Source organism: Schistocerca serialis, chromosome 8, assembly GCF_023864345.2.
Source record: "Schistocerca serialis cubense isolate TAMUIC-IGC-003099 chromosome 8, iqSchSeri2.2, whole genome shotgun sequence".
Lineage (NCBI taxonomy): Eukaryota > Metazoa > Arthropoda > Insecta > Orthoptera > Acrididae > Schistocerca > Schistocerca serialis.
This window is the reverse complement of record NC_064645.1, coordinates 304,511,467-304,534,287: the sequence shown is the minus strand read 5'-3', so window position 1 is coordinate 304,534,287 and position 22,821 is coordinate 304,511,467. Positions and strand designations below refer to the sequence as shown.

Here is a 22,821-nt window from a genome sequence, read left to right as displayed (position 1 = left end):
ATGTCATTTGACTTAAGTTCATGAAATACTACTTAAAAAATTTAAATCTTTCATTCACTGTGTACATAGTTCCTTTGTTCTTACCGTTATTTCTTACCAAATGAATTACTGTATTTACTCGAATTTAAGCCGCACTCGAATCTAAGCCGCACCTGAAAAATGAGACTCGAAATCGAGGAAAGAAAATTTTCCCGAATCTAAGCCACACCTGAAATCTGAGACTCGAAATTCAAGGGGGGAGAAAAGTTTTAGGCCGCACCTCCAAATCGAAACAAAGTTGGTCCATTGTAATATGAGACACAATTTAGGTCAAATGAATGACGATACAGCTATAGTAGTTTGGTTCGAGTCGTAAGCCTAGCAGTTAAGCTTTACCAGGTAACCGTTGCTATGCGTCAGGCGCTCCGTCTGTATTTATATGGGTACCCTACCTTTTTCACGTGCTTCGTCTGGTTTGAATTGATTGCTTATTTTTCTTTGATCTGATAAGTGCCGTTTTCTTTGTTATAGCTGTTTACGTCACTCAAAGCTGAAAATGCATTACTGTACTGTATCATGCATTGTTTGTCGCATTCTGATAATGGGTGTTTACGACCTGTCGCCGCTCGCGGCATGGCTTGCTTTTGTGCGCGCTACCGCCACTTACAATTTAAAAAAAAAAAGGGGGGGGGGGGAGAGAGGAATTGTCTCATTAGCGAAACAATGGCAAGAGACTGCTATTTGTTGTTACTTACACTGCTGATTTCTTTGATAATGATCAACAAGAACCAAATAACAGACGGCATATGATAGAAGATGTTCTGAACGAGAGTTTAGCGAAAATTTTTCTCCGTTTGAAAATCTTTGCAGACGCCTCTTACATTCTGCACAGAAATTAGAGTGATCTTAGATTTAAAAATCTAGTCAGTAGTCGTGCTTCATTTCTGACTGTATCACTATTCGGTGTAAGAATAATATGAATATAAACATGGCATGATATGTATATTCTTCCGCGTTTGCTGTTGTCTCACTCTAGTTTCGTAGTTTATTAGGCAGACAGGATTTAAATGAGATAGCAGCAAACACGAAACAATACATGGCAAAATGTTTATATTCGTATTATTCTTATGGAGCAGAGAATACTGCTTGTGATTCACGATTTATAAAAGTTCCTATTAACAACCATCTCTTCTCACGGGTAGGAAAAAATTCAGAACACACAGTTGGCCATATTGACAAACGTCCCAAACAGTCTTGCCAGTCGGATTTTCGTAGTGCATTGAAATGCTGCTACATTCGAAGCTGAACAATACGGAATTTGTATTTACTTCGTTGGATAATGTATGAAAATGCAGTGGTTGAAACTCAGGGCGGAGAAAAAAAGCTCGTCTTCCACCCTTTTTTTTTTACCGACGCAGAGGTTTTGGTGCCAGTATTTATCTTTGTGTCTGCGAAGTGCTACATGTATTCGACGACAGAAGTTAGTTGTGGCGGCATCTACCAACATTTTTCAGAATTTCCGCTTTGCACTCGATTCTAAGCCGCAGGCAGTTTTTTGGATTACAAAAACCAGAAAAAAAGTGCGGCTTAGATTCGAGTAAATATGGTAGTTGTAAAATGATGAGTTTGTAAAAAACATTTTTCACAATACAGCAGGCTCTTTTTACATATTTGTAGTTGATGATAATTTATTGGGTAAAGTTCACCTGACTTGGAGTGTCTCAGGAAAGTGTGATGGGGCCACTCTTGTTCTGTATATACATAAATGATCTGCCTTGGGTTTGCTGGTGAGTTAGCTCTCTTAGCCCTTGACATGGAAGAAGTTCGTGCTAAGATCACAAGTCTTCAGAAAGTTGCTTCAAAAATACGATTACAAATATTGCTATGAGAAAACTGAAATCATGCCCATGATACCTCTTCGCATGGATAAAATCTTCATAAATGATCAAGCAATTAACATAGTTCTACAATTTTAATATCTTGGAGAAATTAGTTTGCACAACTTGGGTGAAAAAGCAACATCGTTAAATTGAACCGACAAAATGAAAAAAAGCACAATTTCTAACCTGGTCAACGTATAATAAGAAATGCCTGTCAATAGACATTAAGATCCAACATTACAAAACTGTAACTCTCCTGGAAGAAACTTCCAAATTAAAAATGAAGGAAGAACCGATCAACTCCTCAATATTGACTGAAGAATTATGAAAACATGCATTAATAAAACATACCAGCTTGATGGAGTCTGGAGAATCTCCCCTAATGAAACTGTCTATTGTAAGATTGACGCAATCACCAGCACAATGAAGAAGAAAAGAATCTCATATTTATTTCGTATCTTAAGACTGCCTGACAACAGGATTTTAAAACAATTAGTGATGAAAAGTCTCAGAAAGAAGACAAGAGGACAGTGGGTCAAAGAAATTCAGGAAGATCTTGAAGCACTCAGACTTAGAATTACTGAAGCAGAGAACAAAAACAAAATCAACACTCCTTATGAATCATAAATTTTCAGCAGAAATGATGCACAGAAGACCGGTAGAGATTTCAGACGAGTTAAGAAAATTGCGTTCGGAACAAATGGAAAAAGTACTGGGATGAGTGCAAGAAACAGGTTGTCCAATCTTCAAAGAGAAAATGAACATGGCATGACTCAAGTGGTCCAATGTGGCCAGTCAAGTTAATAATAATAATAATAATAAATGATCTTGTGGACAGGGCGAGCAGCAATCTACAGCTGTTTGCCTGACAACACTGTGGTGTATGGGAAGTTGTAGCTGAGGGACTGTAGGTGGATATAAGATGACTTAGAATTTCTAGTTGGTGTGATGAACCCAACATGCTCTAAATGTAGAAAAATGTATGTTAGGGCAGATGAATAGGAAAAGCAATCTTTAATATTCAAATGCAGCATTAGTAGTGTGCTGCTCAGCACAGTGACATTGATTAAATATGTAGATGTAACATTGCAAAGCAATATGGAATGCAATGAGCTTTGTAAGGTTTGTAGTAGGGAAGGCAAATGGTTAGCTTTGGATTATTGGGAGAATTTTAAGAAATTGTAGCTCATCTAAATAGAAGACTGCATGTAGAACACTAATGGGACCCACTCTTGAGTACTGCTGGAGTGTTTGGGATCCTCAGCTTGTTGGATTAAAGGAGGACATTGAAGCAGTTCAGAGAGGCATGCTGCTAAATTTGTTACCGGTAGGTTCAATCAACATGCAAGTACAGGCTGAGTCAAAAAGGACTTTACAGCTTCAGAATGATATATAATTTTATTGAATAGGTTACAGAATCAGTAGATGGATCATTTTGTAGCAAAGAACCTCAAGTTTGACTCCCATAGTACATCAGTACCCCATTCCTCCCCCAGGAGCACCAGCGTAGTGCACAGTTAAAATGGCTATCTTCACTGCTGCAGTACATGCTCACTGGGTGTTTTGGTTTCATGAAATGAACTCTCCAACAACTGTTCAGCGTAGATTTCACATAGTATGCACTAAAGAGCCTCCAAGTGTGCCAACAATTTACCCTTTCACAAGAACGTTGTTGAGACACGTTGTTCACTGTGACATGATAAATCACATGTTGATTACGTCAGATGTGGAGAGCTTTTAACTGCAGTTCACAAAAATCAACATGACGTGCATCTGGCGAGACTGGCATTCCACAAGAGACTGTTTGGTGAGTACTGCGTGGACATGTGCACTTGCAATTGTCACAAAGGCACAGCACTTTAGTGGTGCAGGTAAAGTTGCTGTGTGGAAATGTTGCATCTGGTAGAAGATTACTAGACATTGCTGAACACTATAATCTTCAGTGATGAGTCACCATTTCATATCAGTGCTGTGGTGAACACACACAACTGCAGAATATGGGGCAGCAAAAATCCACATGCAACTCTCTAACATGTTCATGACAGCCTCAAAGTTAATGTGTTTTGTGCCCTTTATCAAACTGAAAATGTACAGCCCTTTCTTCTTCATGGAAAAAACTGTTACTGACATTTTGTATCAGGATATGCTTGGTAACATTTTAATTTGGATTGGCTGTAAAGGGCCAATAGCATGGTCACCTCGCTTCCAAGACTTTTCACCACTGGATTTCTTTTTCTGGGGTTCCATTAAAGATAGTATATATGTTCCTCCCCTACAAAACAATTTAGCCAACCTGAAAAATTGAATCTACACTGCCGTTGCACAAGTTACGCCCAATTTTCTGCAAAGAGTGTGGGAAAAAATTGATTACCACTGGGATGTTTGCCGCATCCCAAATGGTGGTCACATCTAACCAAAATGACACTTGATGCTTTTATGTGAAACTTGAGGTGGTTTGCTACAAAATGACTTATCCTTCCGATCCTGTAAATTATTTTTGTAAGTTTCTATATCATTCCAAAGTTGTAATGTCCTTTTTGACTTATCCTGTATTATGGAGATGGTCCATGAATTGCTGGCCAGTATTTACTTTACAACAACTGACACATGATTTGGTAAATTTGAAGGAAACTTTATATTTCCTTGTACATATCTACTAAAACATTTTAAAGCAACTATACTTTTATAGTATCAGTGTGCAGAAAAAGGTGTCACTAAGAAATTTGTGCAATATTTTTTGGGGTTTTGTAAGAGAGAAGATGAGATTATTTTCAAAAAACGCTGTTGAGGAAATTTAGAGAACAGGCATTTGAAGCTGACTGCAGAACAGTTCTATTACTGCCAACATACATTTTGTGTAAGGACCACAAAAATAAGACAAGACAAATTAAGACTCATACAGAAGGATATAGACGGTCCTTTTTCCCTGCTTAATTTTTTAGTGGAGCAGGAAAGAAAATGACTAGTTGTGGTATGTGATATCCTCCACCATGCACCATATGGTGGCTTGCGGAGTGTGAATGTAGGTATGGATGTAGATGTAGATGGTTACATTGAAACAAACTGGCTGGCTTTTCCTCACAGTATGAATCCACATAGACCCTTCACTGCAATTACCAACTCTGAAAATGATGAGCTATCATCTGTGAAATGAAAATATTAGGATCTGAGTTCTTGCCAGGCTTATAGATTCCATCTGTCAGTTAAGTTTATATTGTACGCTAATTAGGAAGTGGAAGTTTAAATCCAGAGATCAACAGAGTACTTTTTGTGGCATACCTTTATGTATCAGTTGCTTGATATTACTTTTACGATAAAGTACACTTCAGATATGCCCTGATACACACCAGGCATACCGAAGAGTCAGTGTTTTCATGGTGCTGGATTCATTCTTCTTTTATGTACTTGTGGAGCAAGAAAAATTGTATTATATTAGTAATTTTTGTGTTGTTTCTTCCATCTAATAGTTATTTTTTGACATTTAATTTTTCTCCCTTTTATGTTTAGAAAACAAGCATACTCAACATTTAATTCACATAAAAGATGTATTATTTACTATTTTCAGTGCAGTGAAAATGTAATGATGTGTGAATTTTTTAGTCTGTGTGTATTTTGCACACAAAAACATTAAAGCAGCTCATTTTTGTGTCAAATGATGATTGTTGTCTATCTTATAAGAAAATTGACAGGAAGTAATACACTCTTAAGACAAAAAAATGGTGCATGAAGTACTTATCCAAATGGGACAGAAATCGGTAGATGTGATGTACATGTACAGACAAGCAAATGAGTTGTGTTGTTGTGGTCTTCAGTCCAAAGACTGGTTTGATGCAGCTCTCCATGCTACTCTATCCTGTGCTGCAAGTTTCTTCTTCTCTGAGTAACTACTGTAACCTACATCCTTCTGAATCTGCCTAGTGTATTCATCTCTTGGTCTCCCTCTACGATTTTTACCCTCCACGCTTCCCTCTATCTCTAAATTGGTAATATCTTGATGCTGCAGAACATGTCCTACTAACCGATCCCTTCTTCTAGTTAAGTTGTGCCACAAATTCCTCTTCTCTCCAATTCTAATCAGTACCTCCTCATTAGTTACGTGATCTTTGCATCTAATCTTCAGCATTCTTCTGTAGCACCACATTTCGAAAGCTTCTATTCTCTCCTTGTCTAAACTATTTATCGTCCACTTTCCACTTCCATACATGGCTACACTCCATACAAATACTTTCAGAAATGACTTCCTGACACTTAAATCTATACTCAATGTTAACAAATTTCTCTTCATCAGAAACGCTTTCCTTGCCATTGCCAGTGTACATTTTATATCTTCTCTACTTCGACCGTCATCAGTTATTTTGCTCCCCAAATAGCAAAACCCCTTTACTACTTTAAGTGTCTCATTTCCTAATGTAATTCTCTCAGCATCACCCATCTTAATTCGACTACATTCCATTATCTTCTTTTTGCTTTTGTTGATGTTCATCTTATATCTTCCTTTCAAAACACTGTCCATTCCGTGTTAGTATTTTGCAGCTGTGGCTTATTAAACTGATAGTTCGGTAATTATCACATCTGTCAACACCTGCTTTCTTTGGGATTGGAATTATTATATTCTTCTTGAAGTCTGAGGGTATTTCACCTGTCTGATACATCTTGCTCACCAGATTGTAGTGTTTTGTCATAGCTGGCTCTCCAAAGGCTCTGTGAAATTCTTCATGCAATATCACATATCTTATTTCATCTTCACTTACATCCTCTTCCATTTCCATAACATTGCCATCAAGTACATCGCGCGTGTATAGACCCTCTATGTACTCCTTCCACCTTTCTGCTTTCCCTTCTTTGCTTAGAACTGGTTTTCCATCTTAGCTCTTGATATTCATACAGGTAGTTCTCTTCTCGAAAGGTCTCTTTAATTATTCTGTAGACAGTATCTATCTTATCCCTAGTGATATACGCCTCTACAGCCTTACGTTTGTCCTCTAGCCATCCCTGCTTAACCATTTTGTACTTCTTGTGTATCCCATTTTTGAGACGTTTGTATTCCTTTTCGTGTACTTCATTTTTTTTATTTTCTCCGTTCATCAATTAAATTCAATATTTCTTCCATTACCCAAGGATTTTTATTAGCCCTCGGCTTTTTACCTACTTGATCCTCTGCTGCCTTCACTGTTTCATCTCTCACAGCTACCCATTCTTCTTCTACTGTACTTCATTCCCCTGTTCCTGTCAATCATTCCCTAATGCTCTCTCTGAAACTCTCTACTACCTCTGGTTCTTTCAGTTTATCCAGGTCCCATCTTTTTAAATTCCCACCTCCTTGCAGTTTCTTCAGTTTTTCTCTACAGTTCATAACCAATAGATTGTGGCCAGAGTCCACATCCACCCCTGGAAATGTCTTACAATTTAAAACCTGGTTCCTAAATCTCTGTCGTACCATTATATAATCTATCTGAAACCTTCCAGTGTCTCCAGGCCTCTTCCATGTATACAACCTTCTTTCATGATTCTTAAAACTAGTGTTAGCTATGATCAAGTTATACGCTGTGCAAAATTCTACCAGGTGGCTTCCTCTTTCATTTCTTGTCCCCATTCCATATTCACCTACTACTTTTCCTTCTCTTCCTTTTCCTACTGTTGAATTCCAGTCCCCCATGATTGTTAAATTATTGTCTCCTTTAACTATCTGAATAATTTATTTTATCTCATCATACATTTCTTTAATCTCCTGATCATCTGCGGTGCTAAAGTGCGCATCATTTATGTTGGCGGCCGAGTTTAGGTTCGTTCTGCGCATCTGACGTCACAAAACGCAGTCAGCCAATGAACAGAGAACGACGTTGCCACATCTCGACTGCAGTGCAGAGCATGGACGAGTGTCTTCAGTTTTAGAAACGTTCAGTCATAAATAAAGTAATAGAACAAAAGCAATGTCTTGATAGCAGACATCCTTTTATAGAAAGTTTGAAAAAATCATTCTTTATACCAATTGCTTCATATTCTATTAATTAATTAAACCAAACAAGCAAAAAGACTCCTAATTCAGGCGATACCAAGGAAAGGTGTTTGTATCACTCTCACGAACCGCTTTTTTGCAATAAAGAACAGCAGTATTTGTTTATTTCCTATTGTACTTCAACGAAGCGTGAGTAATTCATAGTCATACCAACAGTGTTTGTCAGTATTTTGCGTGACGTGTTATAGTGCATACATGGCGTTATGTAGTCAGATAAGGTACGTTAGCGTAACGGTTAAGGTGTTGGGCTGCTATGCCAAAGGTTATGAGTTCAAACCTTGTGCGGTGATTAACATTTTCATTATTTAAAAACAATATCGAAGTGCCTTACTTCATGAATTATATTCGTTTGAATGCAATTTTTTGAAATTTCTAGTGCTTTGTCTCTTCATTAACCTTTTCGCTGCTGCAGACACGTGCTCGCCGCATTCCGCGGTGTGCACGATTTTGTCATCACTGCACTGCTCGCCTGTGCAGACACATGGTGTTCCCACTGCTTTGACACACTTATCATTCGATTTCATAAAAACTATTTGGCCCAAAAATTTGATTTTTACACGTCTTCTTGACTGATACCTTCCCCCCATAAATGACTTAATTTTGTTTCAATGTTCAACACAGTTATTATGCAGCATTAAATGTAGTAAACCATTGCATGAAATTTTGAAGAGTTTGCAGAGGTAGAAGTCCACAGCGTATACTTTCCGTACGGACGATTTTAGTTGCCACAATGTTGAGAATGAAATGTGGACAAGATACCTAAATTTCATATAAAATTTACTGTATAACAATATCTCATTTAATTTAAGTATGACATAGGTGTCGTATGTAATATTGAGAAATATTCCGTCTTTCGCGACTGTAATAAAAGTATTATTTACACCGGACGCGTTTGGCTTTATTTTAAAGCACTTCAATCAAGGAAAGGTATGGCACATACACAATGGTACTCATGTTCTCTTTCTTGTTTTTGTTCCACAGTCGGAGTTTTACCAATGGTACTGAAATATATTCCTCTTCTGCAACTGTAATAAGGGGCTTATTTAGACCAGACACGTTTCTCTCTTTTGAAGCATCTTCGGTGGACAGTATTTTGTCTCCTCCATTGCCAAGTCACCTTTCTTAGTTTTGTGCTGCGGTAACACAATATTCAATGTTTGTGTTGGCAGATCAGTGTTTTAGCAAATAAATGATGTTTGTGTGTGCCACACACAAAAATTATATTTGGCATAGCTCAGAGCACTTCACTGATAAACAGTATATTCAAGTCCTAATGTTTTTATAAGTCCACAGTTTTGTTTAATGTATTTTGTCTACTTCCTTTTGATTGATTGAAGTGCTTTAAAATAAAGCCAAACGTGCACAGTGTAAATAAAACTTTTGTTACACTCGCGAAAGACGGAATGTTTCTCAATATTACATACGACACCTATGTGGTACTTAAATGAGCTATTGTTATAAAGTAAATTTTATATGAAATTTAGGTATCTTGTCCACATTTCATTCTCAACATTGTGGCAACTAAAATCGACCATACGGAAGGTATACTCTGCAAACTCTTCAAAATTTCGTGCAATGGTTTACTATATTTAATGCTGCATAATAACTGCGTTGAACATCGAAACAAAATTAAGTCCTTTATGGAGGGAAGGTATCAGTCAAGAAGATGTGTAAAAATCTAATTTTTGGGCCAAATAGTTTTTGTGTCAAAGCAGTCGGAACACGATGGGTCTGCACAGGTGAGCAGTGCAGTGACAAAATCGCGCACAGCGCGGAATGCAGGGAGCACATCTTTGTAGCAGCGAAAGGGTTAATGCGGCCGTGGTGGCTTTACTTCATGAACTGCGCGCTCCCCCCATAAACGTAAGCTTGCGAACTATGCTATACTATGGCGCTGCTTCTATTGGCGCGTGCGTCGTGTGCAACTGGCAGCGCAGCAATCTCCCGCGTCTGGGCGGGCATGCGCGAGCCGCCAAGGTAAAAGAATTGAACTATAGTTGGCATATAAACTTGTACTACTGTGATAGGTGTGGGCTTCGTGTCTATCTTGGCTAGAATAATGCATTCACTATGCTGTTCATAGTAGCTGGCCCTTGTTCCTATTTTTTTATTTATTATTAAACCTACTCCTGCATTACACTTATTTGATTTGTATTTATAACCCTGTATTCACCTGACCAGAAGTCTTGTTCCTCCTGCCACCGAACTTCACTAATTCCCACTATATCTAACTTTAACGTATCCATTTCCTTTAAATTTTCTAACCTACCTGCCCAATTAAGGGATCTGACATTCCATGCTCCAATCCGTAGAATGCCAGATTTTTTCTCCTGATAACGACATCCTCCTGAGTAGTCCCCAGCTGGAGATCCGAATGGGGGACTATTTTACCTCCAAAATATTTTACCCAAGAGGGCGCCAACATCATTTAACCCTTTAACCATAAGCAGATGAGTACAATTTTTAAAAAAAGGTTGATTTATTGAAGAGAAAGAACTTCACAGCCGGCCGCAGTGTCCAAGCAGTTCTAGGCGCTTCAATCCGGAACTGCGCGACTGCTACTGTTGCAGGTTCGAATCCTGCCTTGGGCATGGATGTGTGTGATGTCTGTAGGTTTGTTAAGTTTAAGTAGTTCTAAGTTCTAGAACCTCAGATGTTAAGTCCCATAGTGCACAGAGCCATTTGAACCACTTTAAAAAGTTTCAGAAATTGAGCAAGTCAGTAACACATTGGTCCACCTCTGGCCCTTATGCAAGCAGGTATTTGGCTTGGCATTGATTGCTAGAGTTGTTGGAAGTCCTCCTGAAGGATATCAAGCCAAATTCTGTCCATTTGGCAAGCTAGATCATCTAAATTGCAGGGCCCTGCCTTCTGGTGACCTTGCTGGCCAAGGTAGGGTCTGGCAAGCAGTCAGGTTGGTATTGCACTGCTGTCCGTGACATACAGTCAGTAGTTATAGTCTGGGATGTTTTTTAAAAAGCGGTGCTTTAGGCTGTCATGTGCAGTGCCCTTACACAGCACAGTGGTATGTCGATGAAAGCCATCCTTGGCCTACTTTTCAACAAGACAATGCCACAATGCCTCCTGCACATACTGTATTGAAAGTTTTTACTCCTTGTCTTTGTGCTTGCCAAACCTTACATTGAGCAGCAGGATTGCCATATCTCTCCCCAGTTGAGAACGTTTGGAGCATTATGGACAGGGCCTTCTAACCATCTTGTGATTTCGACAGTCTAAAGCACCTATTGGACTAGATTTGGCCTGATATCCCTCCGACTTCAAGAAGAATATAACAATTCCATTCCAAAAGAACAGCAGATGCTGACAGGCGTGAATATTATTGAACTATCAGTTTGATAAGTCATGGTTACAATATAATAACATAAATTCTTCACAGCAGAATGGAAATACTGGTAGAAGCCAACCTAAGGGAAGATCAGTGTGGGTTCTGGAGAGATTTAGAAACACACGAGGTGGTACTGATCCGTGACTTATCTTAGAGGATAGGTAAGGAAAAACAAACCTACGTTTTTACCATGTCGTATGTGGGGAAAGCTTTGACCTTATTGACTGGACTATTCTCTTCAAACTTCTGAAGGTAGCAGGCATAAAATACATGTAGCGAAAGACTATTTAAAACTTGTGCAGAAACCAGATGGCAGCTGTGAGTCAAAGGGTATGAAAGGGAAGCAGTAGTTGTAGCCTGTTGCTGATGTTATTCAATTTGTACATTGAGTCAAGAATAAAGAAAAATTGGGAGAAGGAATTAAAGTTCAGGGAGAAGAAAAAAAAAAAAAAAACTTTTATATTTTTCAATGATGATGTAATTCTGTCAGAGACAGCAAAGTACTTGGAAGGGCAGTTGAAATGAATGGACAGTGTCTTGAAAGGAGCATATAATATGAACATGAACAAAAGCAAAACAAGGATAATGGAATGTAGTCAAATTAAATTGTATGATGCTGAGGGATTTAGGTTTGGAACAAGACGCTTAATGTAGTGGGTGAGTTTTGCTATTTGGGTAGTAAAATAACTGATGATGGCCGAGGTAGAGAGAATATAGAAAGTAGTTGAGCAAAGGAAAGAAAAGCGTTTCTGAAGAAGATAAATCTGTTAACATTGAATATAGATTTAAATGTTAGGAAGTCTTTTTTGAAAGTACTTGTATGAAATGTAACCATGTATGGAAGTGAAACATGGACGATAAACAGTCTAGATAAGAAGAGAATAGAAGGTTTTGAAATGTGGTGCTACGGAAGAAAGCTGAATATTAGATGGGTAGATCACATAACTAATGAGACAATCCTGAATAAGAAAAGAAATTTGTAGCACATCCTCACTAGAAGAAGGGATCGGTTAATAGGACACCTTCTGAGATGTCAAGGGATCACCAATTTAGTATTGATAGGAATGTGGCAGGGGGTGGGGGTAAGAATTGTAGAGGGAGGCCAAGAGATTAATACAGTAAGCAGATCCAGGAGGATGTAGATCGAAGTAGTTATTAGTAGATGAAGAGGCATGCACGGAATAGAGTAGCATGGAGAGCTGCATCAAACCAATCTTTGGACTGAAGATAACAACTGCAGGAGCAACAACAACAACATTCCTCAGAACGACATCCAACTGTCAGACAGTGCTACATACATAAGGGCCAGAGGTAAAGCATTGACTAGTTCAATTTGTGAAGCTCTTTCTCTTGAACAAATCATCTGAATTTTTCTAAATTGTTAATCATTTATTTGCCTTTACATGTACATCATATCTATGGATTTCCATCCCATTCGGATAATTCCTTTGTGCGTGGGGTGTCTTTCTTTTTGTGTAAATGGTTGTGTGTGGGCGCGCGCGTGTGCACATGTAGGGGGTGGGTGTGTTCACATGACTTGGAGAATCTCTACATTCTTGCCAAAAATATTTGATATCAACATTCTACTGTGTTGACAGTGTGAACATCATTAATTTCCAGGTAAGAGAATTTGACATTGGTGTTGAGTTCTGTTGACAATCCAACATAACAAATTGCGATTAGTATTCAAAACTAGAGCACAGATTACTTCCATTGTTGGTTAAATGGTTTCATTTTCACAATTAAATGTTGGGACATAGACGTATTGATAATGATGGATATATTTCAGCATGCAAATTATGACCAAGTAAAATGTTTTTTTTTCCGAAATACTGCTTGCTATCTTAATATTGAATACCACATAAATTCAGCACATTATATTGCAGAGTTTAAGAAGCAATTATTGTCACATAATACAAAGCAGAAAGATTTTATCAGTTAGGTGCTGCCCCCTATTTGTACCGACTGAGGTGGCGCAGTGGTTAGCACACTGGACTCGCATTGAGGAGGATGACAGTTCAAACCCCCTGACGGGCCATCCAGATTTAGGTTTTTCATGATTTCCTTAAATCGTTCTAGGCAAATGTCCAGATGGTTCCTTTGAAAGGACACAGCCAGTTTCCTTCACCATCATTGGCACAATCCGAACTTGTGCTCCATCTCTAATAACCTTGATGCCAACGGGATGTTAAACCCAATCTTCCTTCCTTCTTCTTCCCATATTTGTGATATTTTATTTGAAAGAAAATGCTAAACTTTGGTTTGTTTTGTTAAAATCTTCCATTTTTGTGATACATAGGTAAAAACTACCATGTAACGTAATTCATCACATAATCATTTAAATGATGTTTCCATGTCCCTACACGTTCACAAATGCAATAGATAGTCTTATGCAACCAAATATTCCTTTTCTAGACTTGAATATTGCTCGGTATTCTAGATGTATTTATTATCACTCACTCTTACCTTTTTTGAGTAATGGAAATAACATGAAAACATTCAATTCTTTTCAGTTACTGAAAAGAAAAGGTGATTTTTAATGATTCGCACAACTGCAGCTCATTTTGGAATGGCAGCATGCAACTTATGAATTGATTTTCACGAGAATTTTGTACTGCTTATCATTCAGTAAACGGCGTATTTCTCTCATTGTTGACAGAAAGTAAGTCTGTTCTGGAGTCTCTAGTTTCAAATGAATTATGGTATAGAGGTTGGGTGATTAGGTCCATAAAGAGAGGTGTGTTTCAGAACTCTTTTGACCAAAATTGTTAATTGCGACATTGCTGTATTGGAAGTTGATGAACATAAGTTACATTGTCACCCGAAAAGTGTAATCAGTCATTGGAGATCAGTGGAATGGTAGAGCAGCGGCACACGTATGCTTGGAGACACCTCTACATTTTAAGGTTAGGCCTGTTAAACAGTAGAAAGTCCAGGATGGAATAACAATAGTACTGGAAAGGATAAATTACTACTTACTACATAGGGGCATTGTTGAGCTGCAGACGGACACTATGGTGTCGTGCTATACAAAAATGCAGAAAAATGACTTCTCAGATCTTATTACCCATTTCCAATAATTGTTGACCGATGTATGAACATGGTACCATTTTGCTTTGCTAATGTTTTCTATGGAGAAGCTGATTATTGGAAAGTATATTCTATTGCCATTTTTGTTGCATTGATTTCATAATTGTGTATCAGAATATTAGAATATTTTTCAGTGAAAAATCTGGTGCAGAAAGTTAGAATGTTTGCACAAATTCAGATTGGTGATGGAACCATACACCTGAAGATACACTTGTAGAACTGCAACAGCCACAAAATAAGTTACCACCCTGTAGCAGCTCATGCTTACAAGTAGTGCACAGCAAACAGTGTCTATGTAGAGAACAAATCAAGACAAATCCACTAAAAGGGTGTGCAGTTTAGAACCCAAGTTCATGATGTATTCTGCTCGGATAGGGATGAAGAATAGTTTGCAGTGCTGCCAATGTGCTCTCTGTCATTGTCCCCACATCACATATTCCAAATGTCGTTACCTCAAGCAACTGGAAATGCTGGGTTATTCTCAATAAGAAACAGTAGTTACTGCAGATTACGCTATTTTAAGAAAATTATGTACTTGGAAAACTGTTGCTATGGTTTGTTAGTGTAACCCTTGTTTCTGCTATATATTGTCCAGAACAAAAACTACAGAGACTAAATAGCCTTGCTACATGTATGTTAAAATGAAAATTGGCTCTGAATATTCTTCACAAATCCGAAAGTGCACACTACAGGCAGGTGTAGCAGAATGTTACTCTGTTTGTGGCTGGTGTTTTATATAGTACACACCGGCTTGTTATTGCACATTGCTCCATTTTATTTTTCCACCACGTATCTTCATCTTTGTACATCACTCTGCTAAAGTTCCTTCCTTCTCACTAAAAGTCAAATAGAATAAAAGGCAGAAAACATCAGGATCTGAGTTGAATATGGTCAGATCACTCAATACTAGCTTTAATAACAAATGTCAAGACATTTCTGCAGATGCTGTGGACTTAATGGAACCACATGAAACAAATGTGGCACATTGGTAAGACACGGTATTCCTCCTGGAGGATGTTGGTACAAATCTTCACTGAAAACATGGCTCCCAAGTTGCACTGGAACATGAGCAGATTCAGGAACCAAAATGAAGGAAATGAAATCCTTAATGCATCCTTAATGCATGAAACTGCTAACACTTCTATGTAAGGCACTGTATCTTACTGATGGAAGGGCTAAAGGAGGGTGACCTTCGCACTAAATAATATGTACTCTTCTTCTGCCGTCCTGCTAGACCCTCAAGCAGTTACTGTTGAAATTCATGAGATACAGAAGCTTACAGTGACTTCTGTGTTACTACCACCACAAGAGGCTATGAGATTTTCATGGACCTCGTATTACAGTTACCTTGATAACCTCTTCTACTGCGGGGCTTAGTTCTCACAGAAAAGGAGGCCACCAAGGTGGACAGTCAGTGGAGCAAACTAGGTAAGGTACAACCAAGTGTCCGTTTTTGAATGCTGAGACACCGTCGAAGATTGGGTTGACCACATCTCAAACATACCCACAATGCCACAGATTTGTCTGAGGCTTGTGTTACTGGATCCAGTCTTGACTGAATCCACTATAGCAGGCCTGTCCAAGAGGTGGCTAGGCGAGCATGAGCACTTACACACACACACACACACACACACACACACACACACATACACACACACACACTCTCGACACCTGAGTAGTGTACCTTTGCAGTAAAAAGGGGCTGTCACGTCATTATGTACAATTGGGGAAGTGCAATCTGTGAACTATCTTCAGAGGAATGACCATGTGTTAAGGTTCACTGTAGCCTCAGGAGTAAGCCTATATAGTTAATGGTTCAATGCTTCAAGCAGGGAGTAACTCCTTTAGAATATGTGAAAACGGCATTATCACCAGGTCAGGAACTTCAAAGCATAGGTCAGGTGCACCAGTATCAATTTATAACACATTAGTGCAGGATACCTAGCAGCAGTTAGAACTTACACACTTATAATAAATAATAAATTTGACAAGCAGTTGCATAATAAGTTTCATAATAAAATAAGTCTTTTAGACTTGTATAAAAGTTTTCTTCAACATAAATTTTAATGACTTTACAAGTTTGCAGTATGATTGTGCCAGTGTCTGGACTTACATTTGTGCAACCAACTATTTTCTGCAGTGAAGAGAGAAAATTCTCCTCACAGAAGCTCAATGACAGACATCAACTTAAAAGCTTATCTTTGAATTAGTAGCACTCACAACTAGACATTGATGCTTTAGTGAAAAGCAAAATAAGTACTATTAATTGACATCCAGTATTTTTACAGTTAACGTGTGAATAAAATAGCCATGAAATACAAACTGACATCAATTTGAATTTCGGCCGAAAATGACGATTGTCATAAGGCTGTATCAGTCATAAGAAATATCATTTTTCATAGTTGGCTGCCCCATGTTCTTCACCTTGTCAGTTCATTCATTTCTTTGTTACTTATGTGTAACAGTTTTATGGAATAAATTTGCCACAAAAAGCATTAGGTAGTCATCATGAAGGGATACATCTCCACACACTGGTATCAGGGTCGCAGAATTGATTAGTTGACAACAGTTTCTCGTGCCAAGCCGGCCTGTTCCAATTCCTCCTCTCCTCCCCTCACCATTATTTGCCATGAGCTAGCTGGTTGTTCAATGCTGAGGCATTAGTGCGAGCCATCTTGCATGAGCAGACCGATGGAACAGGCCTGCACTAAAGCATACTGTGTACACACAAACTGAATTAAAGGCAGTTCTTCTACAGTGTTTTATTTCTACTGGCAAAGAGGACAGGTTCATAATTTGATAGTAAGCAACCTTAAATCACTAAATATTTTATTTGCACAATACATGATACAGTCTACTAGATTTGAGATATAAACAACCTTAAATCACTAAGCTGGTTTCTGTGCTCCCTCTGAGAAAATCCCTGCTCTCGTAGACCAACACCTTCAGGCTATTACCTGCAATCTACCCTCTTGGATAAAAGATGCCGACTATTTCCTCCGCTGACTCTTCATAGTTCCTGTTCCTTTACCATATGGTAGCCTGCTCGTCACTATTGATGCTACATCCCTTTACACTAGTATCCCTAATTTCCTGCTCATCACTGTTGATGCCAACTCCCTTTACACCAACATCCCTTATGCCCATTGCCTTACTGCTAGCCGGCCGGTGTGGCCGAGCGGTTCTAGGCGCATCAGTCCGGAACCGCGCTGCTGCTACGGTCGCAGGTTCGAATCCTGCCTTGGGCATGGATGTGTGTGGTGTCCTTAGGTTAGTTAGGTTTAAGTAGTTCTAAGTTCTAGGGGACTGATGACCTCAGATGTTAAGTCCCATAGTGCTCAGAGCAACTTTTGAACCTTACTGCTATTGAAAACTACCTTTCCCAACTTCCAACTAATTTAAATCTACAACGTCCTTCCCAGTTGCCATGACCAACTATATCCTCACTCACAATAACATCTTCTTTGAAAGCATTACCTACAAACAAATCTGTGGTACAGCTGAGGGCACCCGCAGGACATCCTATGACAACCTTTTCTTGGCCCATCTAGAGGAATTCTTCCTAAACCTCGAGAATCCCATCCCATCACCTGTTTCAGATTCACTGATGACATCTTCAAGATCTGGATTGAGGTTGAGGACACCCTATCCACATTCCTCCAGAACCTCAACATCTTCTCCCCCATTCTCTTCACCTGGGCCTACTGAACCTTCCTCAATGTTAACCTCCATGTCAAAGACAGCTACATCAGTACCTCCACTTCGACAGCTGCCACCCATTCCATACCAAGATATCGCTTCCCTACAGCCCAGCCACCTGTGGCCATTGCGTCTGTAGTGAAAAGCGGTCGCTCTCGAATATACCAAGGGTCTCACTGAGGCCTTTGCCGACCGTAATTACCCTCCCAACCTTGTACAAAAACAGAACTCCTGTGCCTTATCTCTCCAGTCACCCACCACTTCCAAAGTACCACCGTACAGCCACAGAGGAACATTACCCTCATGACTCAGTATCATCCAGGACTGGAGCAACTGAATCACTTTCTCCCCCCGAGCAACTGAATCACTTTCCCCCAAGGTTTCGACTACCTCTTGTCATGCTCTGAGATTAGGAATGTCCTACCCACTATCTTTCCCACCCGTCCCGCAGTGGTATTGCGCTGTTCACCGAATTTTTACTATCTTCATCAATTGCTACACAACCCCTGCTCCCAACTCCATGCCTTGTGGCTCGTATCCCTGTGATAGACCTAGATGTTTGGCTCAGGTGACTGACAGCATAGGGGAGTTATGTAGGAATTGTACTAAGGAGAACAGGGAACAGTCTTGATAGGGATGAGAAATATGATGTAGGTGGTGACCTGGTAAAGATACCTACTCAAACTGGAGGCACTAATGTGCATTTCGTGCAACTGTTTCAGCACCACGATCAGCCTCATCTTAATGTGGCTGTTAGGCGTGTTAACATGGGGGTGGAGAGGACGCTGATGGCGGAGGGTATGGGTCACATTTCAGTGGTGCCAGTTGGGTCCATCAGTAGATCAGGTTTCACTATGCATGGCCTGCACCTCAATAGGTCTGGGAAGGGGAGGGTGGCAAAGCTTATAGGTGTCAGTGTAGTGTGGTGGTGGGATCACTCGTGGAAAAATTTCTGTAGTAGTTGGTGCTCAGAGCTGCACCTTTTTTAGATTGAAGTCTGCTGATACATATATCTGCTTAAAGAAAGTCCCTCTAACTAAGGGCTAACTTTCAGAGGATGTCATGTTTCCAAGTAGAGAAGAGGTTAGCATATTTGATCAGAATATAAGAGGTATTGGAGATAAAGTTAGTGAACTGCTTAGAGATTTAGACTCTTGAAATTTTTGGTATGTCGAAGCACCACTTAAATAATTTCACAATTCAGAGACTTCCTTTACCAGGATACAGATTAGCTGGCTGTTTTTTCAAGGAGTTCCTTGCAGGGTGGGAGAGTGGCTATGTACGTAAAAAACAGTATTCCATTTGAGTACATAGACATATCACGGCACTGCACTGAACATATATTTGAATGTTGTGCAGGGGCAGTTGAATCTAATGAAACTAAACTTCTAATTTTTGTTGTTTATAGGTCCCCTAACTCTGCCTTCAGAGCATTCCTGCTCAAGGTAGAGAGGATTCTTGATTTACTTTGTAGAAAGTACCAGAAATTGTTTATATGTGGTGACTTCAATATAAATTTTGTATATGATGGAGCAAGAAAAAGGATGTTGGTAGATCTCCTAAATTCATATGATTCGATGCAGACTGTTTTTCCAACTAGGGGTGCAGGGGAGCAGTAGCACAGCCATAGACAATATTTTTATTCATTCTTCATTACTAGATGGGCATTCTGTTAGTAAAAGGGTGAATGGCCTTTCAGACCATGATGCACAAATTTTAAAAATAAAAAGCTTTTGTACCCAAACAAATGTCACATATAATTACAAACTATGTAGGAAAGTTAATCCAACAGCAGTAGAGAGTTTTTTAAGCCTTGTCAAGGAACAAGAGTGGCAGGATGTTTATAGTGCTGATAACATAGATGATAAATATAATGCTTTCTTTAACACATTGCTCATGCTCTTTGAGAGTTGCTTACCATCAGAACATTCTAAATGGGGTACTAACAGTAATAGGCAGCCTGGTTGGCTGACTGGTGGGATAAGGGTATCACGTAGAACAAAGTGGGAATTATATCAAAATGTTATAAGTAGTCACAATCAAGGTACAGTAGCCCATTACAAACAGTATTGTAAGGTGCTTAAAAATATTATTAGGAAGACAGAGTGTGTGGTATGCAAATAGAATAGCTAATTTACAATATAAAATTAAAACCATATTGTCAGTTGTGAAGGAAGTGTCTGGTCAGCAGCACAAGGTCGATGATATAAAGTCAGTTCTTAGTAAAAATATTTCTCTTAATGATAAATCAGTTATATGTACAGTTTTTAACAATCATTTTATGAGCATTGCTGGTGAATTAAATAGAAATTTAGTTAAGAGAATCTTCCATCGTTTCTTGGTAGAACAACATTATAATAAATGAAAAGCACCAGTTTGCTTTTGTTCTACAATATTGTAGAACAATATTAATATTGTAGAACAAAAGCAACTGGTGCTTTTCATTTATTAGAAATTTAGTTTCTACAGGGAACCATAAAACTTTCTTGCCAAATGCCTTTCCAAGATTGATGTCTGAAATACTCCTCTGTGATACAGATAATGGGGAGAATGAGTCAATAATTAAATCACTGAAGACTAAGGACTCTCATGGATATGATGGAGTGCCTAGCAGAATATTAAAGTACTGTGCTGCACATGTTAGCCCTGTATTTAGCCATATTTGTAATTTTTCGTTTAGGACTGGTCGGTTCCCTGAACGATTAAAATATTCAGTTTATTATTATTCTTGTGTCAGAAAGATACAGGTACATATACATACGATTTACACAGTTATGATTAAGTTACTTTTTACCAAAACTTTGCCACTTCCAGTGCATTTTCTGTTGCTTGTTGAAGGCCATCTTCTGTACACGAGACTGGACACAATCGACACCGAAGCATATGCCAGACTGTCTGTTCTTCTCCACAGTCACACTGAATATCATTTGGATCAGTGTATCCCCATTTTGCCAGGTTAACTTTTGATCTTCTGACCCTGGATCTCAGTCTATTCAGGGACTTCCAAGTTGTCCATTCCCTGTCATGGCCTGTAGGTAAAACTTCAACAACTCTTTTCCAACCAGGTGGAAGATAGGTCATAACCCTCCATAGTATTACCTAGCTTTTTGAGCAATGGTTCTAAGTTTCTTTGATGCCATAATGAAACTCTTCCTTGACTTCAGTCGTTGCAGATGCAGTTCACACCCATACAGAGGATGAGTAATTTCCTGTTCCGCTGCATTTCTTTCTTGTTCGCAACTATCTCTCTTCGAACAGGTAGTGGTGCTATACCTGCAGGTGGTAAAGCCATGTGACTGGAGTGGGTTTCAAGCAACCTGTTATGATTCTGCAGGTTTCATTGAGAGCTACATCCACCTGTTTGGCATGAGTTGAATTATACCAAACAGGACAGGCATACTCTGCTGCAGAATAGCATAGTGGCATTGCAGATGTTCGGATTGTTTCAGGTTGACTACCCCACTGTGATCAGGGCAGTTTCTGTAGGAGATTGTTCCTGGCAGAGACTTTTGATTTGCATTTCATGCAGTGCTTTTGAAAGTGAGAGATCTATCAAGTGTCACTCCTAGGTATTTTGAAGTCTCATAGTGTTCCAGTTCAACCCCCGGCCATACTATTTTCAACTTTCGAGGGGCTTGCTTGTTTCTCAAATGAAAAGCACACACTTGGGTCTTTGAAGGGTTTTGTTTAAGCTGATTTGTGTTGTGGTATCTGGATAGATCTTCAAGGGCATTTGTGAGGTTGTTCTCCACTGATTCAAAATCTGTGCTCTGGGTGGTTAGAGCGAGGTCGTCAGCATGTAAGAAGCTCCTGGTGTTTGGGGCTGTAGGTTGGCTGTTTGTGTATATATTAAACATAATTGGAGCCAAAAAGCCTCCTTGCAGGAGGCCATTCTTCTGTAGTCTCCATCAACTACATTGTCCTTGAAAGTCTACAAAGAACCTGCGATTCTGCAGAAGGGAGGCAATGAGTCTGGTTAGATCTAAATCTTTTGTCAGATTGTAGACCTTGACTAGTAGTAGCTGGTGATTGACTGTGTCATACGTCGCTGATAAGTCGACAAATGCCACTCCTGTCACCTTCTGAGCTTCAAAGCCATCTCGTGTAAACTGTGCGAGTTTTAGCAGTTGTTCAGTACAGCTTGTACCTAGACGAAATCTAGATTGCTGAGGTATAAGTAAGGTGTCAATTGCAGGTGATAGGTGATTCAAAATCAGTCTTTCCAGCAATTTGTAAAGATGACAAAGTAGTGCAACTGGTCTAAAATTCCGTGGATCATTTCCTTCTATGCCAGGTTTCAGCAAAGCAATCACTCAATTCTTCTGCCATATTGTTGAAATTTGGTTTCTGTTTACACAGTTCTCAGAAAATTGGAGAATCCATTTCTTTGTATTTAAGCCGAAGTGTTTGATTTGCTCGGTTCGTATATCATCCAAGCCAGCTGATTTGCCATTTTTACTTATTTTAATTCTTCCATGCTGAATGATGATGTAGGGTCATTACTCTCCTCTTGCTCCTCTCTTTGCAATTTCGTATATATATATAGAGGGAAACATTCCACGCGGGAAAAATATATTTAAAAACAAAGACGATGTGACTTACCATACGAAAGCGCTGGCAGGTCGATAGAAACACAAACAGACACATACATACACACAAAATTCAAGCTTTCGCAACAAACTGTTGCCTTGTCAGGAAAGAGGGAAGGAGAGGGAAAGACGAAAGGAAGTGGATTTTAAGGGAGAGGGTAAGGAGTCATTCCACACACAAAATTCAAGCTTTTGCAACAAACTGTTGCCTCATCAGTAAAG

The 22,821-nt window shown here is 39.1% G+C and overlaps 1 protein-coding gene across 3 annotated transcripts in view; it reads left to right on the top strand.

Annotated features, from left to right (window-relative positions):
- LOC126416290 (zinc finger protein 836-like) overlaps positions 1 to 22,821 on the top strand; it is a 208,782-nt gene that overhangs the window by 140,718 nt on the left and 45,243 nt on the right. The gene's annotated exons all lie outside the window — the stretch shown is intronic.